Source organism: Homalodisca vitripennis, chromosome 3 (assembly GCF_021130785.1).
Source record: "Homalodisca vitripennis isolate AUS2020 chromosome 3, UT_GWSS_2.1, whole genome shotgun sequence".
Taxonomy (NCBI): Eukaryota; Metazoa; Arthropoda; class Insecta; order Hemiptera; family Cicadellidae; genus Homalodisca; species Homalodisca vitripennis.
The window spans coordinates 156,213,988-156,223,330 of NC_060209.1; the positions used below are offsets into that span (position 1 = coordinate 156,213,988).

Consider the following 9,343-nt stretch of genomic DNA (forward strand, 5'->3'; position numbering starts at 1 on the left):
TCAGAAATATAAATTGAAAAGTAATGCAAAGAAATTTATGTGAAGTGTAAAAAAACGTAATAAATCATGTAAAAACCCAATATTAATATATAAATGGACAATAATAGAGAACACGTACCAATTACAGGAAATAATCTCGTTTCGATCAAAACGTAAACCCCTAAACATACCTGACAAAACACTCCGACACACACAATTCACTACGATTCGTCGAACTAGTGGATGGTTGATCCATGATTGACAACCACTCACTCGATCCGAACTACAGTACATGATACCTTGTGAATCACTGGATCACAGCCCCGGAACGCTCAGATAACATTGTACACAGATATCGAGACGCACAGCACACAAACAGAACATAAAAAACTTAATTATTTATGTACATAACCCCCAAAAACCATGTTATTTGTCATTTGCACCCCATAACTATATATATTTTGGTTCAGGAGGATATGTAGAATACGGTACTAACGTCAAATTCGTGATTTTCCGGGTCGGCCTTTAACCTCATAGATAGGCCTCATAGATGAGAAATAACGAAGTTGTAGAACATAAAATATGGAACTACTTTTCACGCAAGGAGCAATATTTCCATGTTGTACATCTGCATTGGGCGTCACGTGCCCTTTTGTGACCATGATTCGACCTTGTGATAATGTCATCGGATGGAATAGTGTCATGAAAAATATCATTCATTTTGAAACGTAAATGAAAAATAATAATGAAATGAGCAGAATTTTGACCTAAATGAAGGATATTTTTCATAATTTCGAGTTTCAAATGAATTAGTTGTTATCGGGTGGAGACGAGTGCCTCCACTGTAGCCCGCGCTGATGTCAACGAAAGAAAAACATCCCTCGAGATAGTACCTATCAGTAAAATATCAAATTCTAGAGATGCTGATCAGAAATATAAATTGAAAAGTAATGCAAAGAAATTTATGTGAAGTGTAAAAAAACGTAATAAATCATGTAAAAACCCAATATTAATATATAAAATGGACAATAATAGAGAAACACGAACCAATTACAGAAATAATCTCGTTTCGATCAAAACGTAAACCCCTAAACATACCTGACAAAACACTCCGACACACACAATTCACTACGATTCGTCGAACTAGTGGATGGTTGATCCATGATTGACAACCACTCACTCGATCCCGAACTACAGTACATGATACCTTGTGAATCACTGGATCACAGCCCCGGAACGCTCAGATAACATTGTACACAGATATCGAGACGCACAGCACACAAACAGAACATAAAAAACTTAATTATTTTATGTACATAACCCCCAAAAAACCATGTTATTTGTCATTTGCACCCCATAACTATATATATTTTGGTTCAGGAGGATATGTAGAATACGGTACTAACGTCAAATTCGTGATTTTCCGGGTCGGCCTTTAACCTCATAGATAGGCCTCATAGATGAGAAATAACGAAGTTGTAGAACATAAAATATGGAACTACTTTTCACGCAAGGAGCAATATTTCCATGTTGTACATCTGCATTGGGCGTCACGTGCCCTTTTGTGACCATGATTCGACCTTGTGATAATGTCATCGGATGGAATAGTGTCATGAAAAATATCATTCATTTTGAAACGTAAATGAAAAATAATACTGAAATGAGCAGAATTTTGACCTAAATGAAGGATATTTTTCATAATTTCGAGTTTCAAATGAATTAGTTGTTATCAGGTGGAGACGAGTGCCTCCACTGTAGCCCGCGCTGATGTCAACGAAAGAAAAACATCCCTCGAGATAGTACCTATCAGTAAAATATCAAATTCTAGAGATGCTGATTAGAAATATAAATTGAAAAGTAATGCAAAGAAATTTATGTGAAGTGTAAAAAACATAATAAATCATGTAAAAACCCAATATTAATATATAAATGGACAATATATTATAGGTAATACCTCGATTAGAAATACCTAAACTATCGAATACAAAACCATTCTTCTTATAGTTATTTAAAATCAATTTATGCTAGCGGTTTTCAATGTATTATAACAATATTGTTTAAAATCAATTCAAAGAATGTAAAATCATTTGTGGTATTTAAGTAATGGCCACAACTACAAAGGGGATAACTTTTGTAATTTGTGTCGCAAGTTAGGTCTATCATGTGCATCTGTTTAAGCAGTAAGTTTTACAAGTTGATTTTTGTATAAATATATATGTAGTTTTAAATTCATCATTAAATTATTACTTTTTATATATAAAAAAATAGATGAATTGTTCCATATTATAAAATCCGGGTAGGGTACGATAAGCGGACCCGGTTTTTTTATATTGAAATTGGCAAACGATATTACTTAATCATAAACACCGAAATAATCAATCGATACCGATTGATCATTTTGAACAATTAATTTAAATAATCTATATCAACAGCTGTAAACACTTTCAAATAATACACGTAAGGTAATATTTCAATTTTACATAAGTAACATTTGATTATTAAAAATGGCAGTCAATTTTAGAAAAATACACGACTTAGCTTTGAAAGATAAGACATGTTTTACGTGGCTTCAACATGTTGGACTTGTACAGAAAAATCCATTATGTGAAATTTAATCCATTATGGTAAAGAAACAAAACTGTGAGAGGAGCAAATAAGGTCGTCTTCAGTTTTCCTAATTTTGGTTATGATAATTTGTTTCATCACTGTAAATATTAAATTCATATTTTGATTAAAATATATGGACAGACACTAGTGCGTCCGCTCCTGGAGTACAACTCTTCTGTGTGGGCTCCGTATCAATCTACTCTCATATCGGATATTGAGAGAGTCCAGGTCCGATTCATCAGAGTTGTTGGCTGCCGAATGGGATACAACTACCTTGAAGTCCCTGTACCACTACTGAAGTCTCATTTCCGTCTTCATGACTTAGACATTCGTAGAAGTATTCAAGACTCAGTTTTCCTCATGAAGTTGATCAATGGTGTTGTGGGCTGCCCTGAGCTGTTACTGGAGCTTCCTTTTCACATTCCTGGTCGTACAAGATCCCAGGACTTGTTTGAGAGGCTTCAGTACTCTACGTTATACCAGCAACGCAGTACGCTCCCACGCCTTTTACAACTCAGCAATGAGATAGGTGGATCTGTGGACTTTTTCTCTCCTGGTGTGGCTCGATTTCGTAGCCAAGCCATGTGCCTTCTTACTGCAAATGATGGAGTTAGTGAAGAGTGATTGGTGACGCCTTTAGAGGGTCACATATCAGTGTGATGACAAAAGTTGAGTTACAATAGTTGAGTGCATGAGTGATTCTTCTCTACACATTCTGGCATTGTGATTGTACTGTAATAAGAAGTTTTATAATTGCTTGTTATCTTGTTTTTTATTGCTTGTTAAATATTATAAATGTATTTATTGCTTGTTATTATATACTATAAGATACTTTATTACTTGTCGAAACTTCATATTCTACTGCAAGTTAGATTTGATTATACACGCATACATATATTATACGCACACACACACACACACACACACACCTCACGCCCCCTTCGCACACACCCTCCCATAAATCGTTGCTGTGATTATTGCCATATTTTTTTAATTGTTCATATAGTATGTGTTATTTAATTGTTGCTTGTTATCTTTAAATATATTATTGCTTGTTGTACTGTATTATCTTTATCTGTATTATCAATTTATCTCTTGTTGAATCGGATTTAACATTTGTTGTAAAATGGTGTATGCCGTAAATAAATAATTGATTGTGAAATTACGTTAACCTGTGTTAGTATGCGAAAAATTACGGCGATTAGAGCGGTAGTCGCTGATCTTAATATTTACCACCAAATAAATCAGATTGTCTTTTTCCAAACTCCTCCTGGTGGGCATACTTTAGGATTTAACTAGATAATAAACTATATATTCTGAGGAAATGTAGTACAGTGTGTAAAAATACAACATATTTTATTATAATATACTACAAGACTTTTGAAAATATCCGTTTAGTCATAGGGTTTGGTAAAGTTTATACATCGCAGCAATAAACTAAGAAATGATAACTTCTTTGGCAAATTATAAAAGATAATCATACCATACAATTCTAATGAGTGACAAATAACACTTGCTTACCTCAGAAGACATCGTGATAAAATAGTTTAAATCAACTATTGATTAAACGAGTGAATAAGCCTGAATAGTAAAGACTAACAGTCTCAGCAATCACTCCTTCGTCACTTCACTTCACCACTACTTAACGACACGACGGATTGTTAAGAAGTGAAGTTTAGTAAAACAAACACAAACAGTTTCCGCATGTAAGTAAGGCTGAGTGTTGAGGGGAAGTGTGGGTTGCGTGGATAAGAGGATTTGGAAGGCAGTGCAGCTAGTATCCTACTAGCACTATTACAGACATTGGGCTGATTTTTTTACAACTTTTTATTTATTTACAAACTGTTCAATTTGAGAAGAACAATAAGTAAATATTATATACAGAAACAACATTAACAATATTACAATTTATTGCGTTAGATGTTAACCATCGTTAACACTAACATAATTAATTCAAGAACCTAAAAAGTAGATACTGAATAGCAGTTCGGTGGAGTCTGTACACATTATTAGAATTATCAAGTAGATTTACCGCAAAGTGGTTTGGACGATCTTCTAATATTGAAAGATAAATGCGACTGAATTTGGTTGTTTCTCCTTTGACTGTGGGATGTTTAAATCTTGATGTAACGTTTTATTAGATACATACCATGGTGCTTTTGCAATTTTCTTAACAATTTTGATTGATACAGTTGAAGTATCTGCAGATATAAGTTGCTTGCTGTGCCCCATAACTGCACACCATATGTCCATACAGGTTTTAGGATAGTTTTATGTAATAGTATCTTGTTCTTCAAACTGAGTTTTGATGTAGATCCGAGTACCGGTAATCAATTCATTTTATTTGTTTTTAAATTTAGCTGTTGTCTCTTTGTCCAAATGTGGGATTTCCATGTAAGACGCATGCACAGATAATTTACTTCCGTTACTTGGGATAAATGAACATCATTCAATGTAACTGGAGGACAAGAATTTTGATTTAACGTAAACGTTATGTGAGCTGATTTATTTTTGTTAATTTTGATTCTCCATGTCTTAAACCAGTTAGCAATTGCATCTAAGCTCTGTTGTAAATAATGAAATGCCCGAACACAATGTTTGTGGAGTCCACCTTCGTAGACTAGTGGTTATAGTCTTGGCTCACTAACCGAAAGATCACGGGTTCGAATCCCGGGGAGGTCCAAAAATGTAATAACAACAAAAAACCAGTGCACTTTGAAGCCGACATAGCTGACGCTGAGGCTTAAATGAGATTAAGAAAAAAAAAATGTTTGTGGACTGACAAGATTGCAGTACCATCTGCGAAATTTGCAATTTGAGTATGTTCATTTTCTGGGAGGTCAGCGGGATATAGTAAGTGTAAAAATTGACCAAGTACACTTCCTTGAGGAACTCCGGATTCTATTGAATGTAACTGAGTAAGAACATCGTGGTATTTTATTTTAAAAGATCGGTTTGAAAGATACGATTTTAGTATCAAAAAAATAGAGTGAGACAAAAACTTCTTAATTTTGTATAATAGACCAGTGTGCCGCTTGACTTGTATGCCACCTTATTAAACGCTTGACTGACATCTAAAAAGGTAGCCAAACAATAACTTTTATTTTCTAAACACTCCCGTATCATTTCAACTATTCTATGGACTTGTTGTATTGTGCCATTTTTTCGCCTAAAATCAACTTGGTGAGCAGGTATTACAGAATCTTCAGAGATTAATGATTGTAGTCTTCTCAGAAGAAGCTTTTTAAACAGTTTTGAAATAACGTGTACGAGACTTATTGGTCTGTATGCGGTCAGCTGGGTGAGGGGCTCCCTTGGCTTTGGGATGACAATTATGGGCTCTTTTAAATTGAACGGGTATGTGTTCTAGTCTCAGTATGGCGTTAAATAAGAACGTTAAGAATATAATAGCTTTTCTTGGAAGTTCTTTCAGTATTTTTCCAGTAACAGAGTCATAGCCAGGAGACCTTATGAGGATTACAATTGTGAGTTATAACTGAGCGAACTTCAGATGGTTTAAATGTTCATAACGGGAAATCGAGTTGAAGTGGAGAATCTAAATACTCGTGTATATTTTCCTCTTCGTTTTTTACAAAGGCGTCATTTGATTTGAAAACATTGGTAAAATATTCTGGAAATGCCTTAGATTTTTTAAGATTACTTTTCGCCCAATTTCCACCAGGTTTTAAAATAAGAGAAATGGATATCTTAGGCTGCTTAATTCTTCCATTCTCCGTTACTTTCCATAACGAGTACTCTATAGATTCGGTTGCTGAGACTGGGTATACTCTTCAAACCACTGGTTTTTAATATTAAACAATAATCTTTTCAGATGTTGAGCTGCCCTGTTGAATTTGCCTTATCACTTGGATTTCTACTGTTTTGCCATATTCTTCTTAATCTTCTTTTCTCAGAGATTTTTTTTCTTGGTGTACATAGGGTAATATAACCCTATCTTATCAACTTTTGAAGAACGTTGTAAGGGTGTAGCTACTTTGCTACTTTGGCAAAACATTGCAAACAATCAATAAAGTAGTAGGTTATGTTGCATTTTCTAAATCCTCAACACTTTTAAAAGAAATTATCAAATTCAAATTTTCATTTAACGAATCGCGAAATTGAACCCAGTTAGTAAATTTGTTATTTAACATTTGATTTGACTTTTTTTAATACTCCTGTGCTTAAATTGAGTATAATTGGTGAATTATCAGATGATAGATCAAGGCAGGATTTGATATCTGTGTAGTTTTTATTAATACCTTTTGTAACAAAAAATGTAACTAATCTGGAATTTTTCTCATAGCAGATGGCCAAAATGTAGGTACACCCGTAGACAGATAATGGTTATCATTTAGAACCATTAATAGTTTTCGTCCTCTAGGAATGGCCAAACGTGAACCCCATTTTGGGTGTTTCGCGTTGTAATCACCTCCTGCTATAAATGTATTTTCCAGTATAGTGAAAACTGTTCAAATTGTTTTTTTGTTATAATATGTCTGGGGGGACAATAAATTGCCGAATATGTAATAGGGCCTTATAAATCTTCAAGAACAATGCTGGAAGCTTGAAGGCGATTATCTCTAAAGCTGTGTAGTTCATAATGTTTAATTGTGTCTTTTACTAAAATGGCACTGCCCCCATTGGCCGTATTGTCAGGATGATTGGTATAGTATAATGTGTAGTTATGAATTATAAAATAATTTCTCTCTGTGAAATGAGTTTCTGAAATAAGATATACTGTGTGATGAATAACTGGACTTCTTGACTATGCTGAGTCAAACTGTTGGCATTACATAAAGCGATTTTGAGAAGAATATTCATTTTAGACGAGAAACAGTAGTAGTCAGCAGATTAAGTAACGTACTAATCTGTTCTACTTGTTTAGATAAAATATTTTCGAATAATTTAAAGGATTTTTTAATTATGTTAGACAAACTTTTAGATTCATCTGTGTCCGTTAAATTCTTGTTCCATAGAGGGAAAACTGTTATTTCTGTGAGTATTCTGTACAGATTGAGCGAAAGTTACCCTTTTAGTAACCAAACTATTTTGAAAGGACTGGTTTTCTTCAACATTAGTTGGGTTGTTGTTGGGTTGATCCTGGTTAGTTTCAAAAGTCTTCTTTCTAAGTGGAAGGAATTGTTTGTTTTGTATTTCTCTATAAACAGGACAACCTTTGTAGTTAGCCAGATGCTCACCATAACACAAAACGCAAGAAAGGGGTAGGCCTACTGTTGAAGGCTTGCTGCAAACCTTTGTTTCATGATGAAAGGAGATTGTATTGTATCTGTCATTTTTATTTGTGAGAAATAAAGTTTCTTTCTTTCTTTCTTTTTTATGATCCAGGGAACATTTAACACAACGAAATGTATTTTGACAATGTGATTTACTATGGCCATAACGTCGGCAACGTTTACATTGAACAATTCCTTCTTTTTATTAGGTGGTTCAAATAAGACTTAACAGTTTAGTAAATACTAAATATGAAATATTTATTATGAACACAAGGCTCCAAATCAATAAAAAACAGATAGAGACATTGGTTCCTTTGTGGTTCTATTTCTTACCTTGATCAGATTTCTTACTTTGTGGTCTTCAATCGCTATTTTTAGGCTTTCAATAGAAATAGAGTAATGCATATTCTTCAGCATAACCCTCTACGCTCGTTCTTGCTTTAACTGGTAAGTATGCAAACTTACGTTCAAGTCTGTGGGTCCTTTGACTATTTTCCGGTATGCGTCAGGAGACAACCAATGTGGTTTCGTCTGATATCCCCAGGATGGTATGGCCAACCCCCACCTCTAATACTCTATCGTTTCGAATCCTCAAGACTGGACTAAGGGTGCCTAGAAGCGAACCCTATAAAAATGTTAAATAACCAATTTCGCGGATGATCACGAGAAAGTGAGTGTTAAATGCCTTGCTGGAAGGACATTCAGGACCCTATCAGCAAGACAGTTGAATTGCCATTACCAGACCTGTCTTGCCCTTGTATTGTTTAGTATAGTGTTTTAGTATAGTGAAATATGTCCAGTTGAATTAAGCACGTTACCATTGAGGGATCCAAAATAGTACCGAGTTTGTTTCTGAATGAGTTCTCAGAAAATAAATTTGTAAAGTTAACGTGTAATGATTGCTTACTAAGTCAAGTTTATAAAATTAAAAGTTTTATTAGTAGATCTATGTAATGTAATGCATTGATATAAGCATAATATTTAATTTAAACTAGATATGGATAGCTTACGCTGTAGAGTTGTGACAGTCTTCTATAGGTTCCACAGTGCGGGGTTGTTCCTGAAGTAGTATCCAGCTGATAGCGGTGATCTACAATATGAACTGGGAACTTGACACGCGTGAGAAGTGATTGACTGGCGGCGGCTCCAAGTGAACGCTTAAGTGCGGCTTAACAAAAACAAGCGAGTAGCGTTCTAATTTTACTGGTACTGAACAATTTATTCCTTTTAATGACTAACTAATTATTAACATTTAGAATTTGAGTGCCAAATTAGAAATTTTAACCAAGCTTTAATTAACCACCAATGGACATTACTCTTGCTGTAAAGTCATCCTATACATCGGTGGGAGGTTCTTGAAACCGCCTGTTCCAGTTTGTAAAAAGTAACTTCATAAACTAAAAGGCTTTTAGGTTAAACTCGCTACGTTCGAGATCAAGTAATTATAAGTCCGTATACGATTTAGATTAAACAACATGGTAGTATCAGAAGCCTTCAAGCGTGTCAAAACTCTGGTAGAATAG

General features: G+C 34.5%; 1 protein-coding gene across 1 annotated transcript in view; it reads right to left on the reverse strand.

Annotated features, from left to right (window-relative positions):
* Window positions 1-4,318, reverse strand: part of LOC124357690 — a 59,410-nt gene extending 55,092 nt beyond the window's left edge. The window contains exon 1 of the mRNA XM_046809681.1: window positions 4,108-4,318. The gene's annotated coding sequence lies outside the window, so the exon portion shown is untranslated. The remainder of the gene's footprint in view (window positions 1-4,107) is intronic.
* Window positions 4,319-9,343: the final 5,025 nt, after the last annotated feature.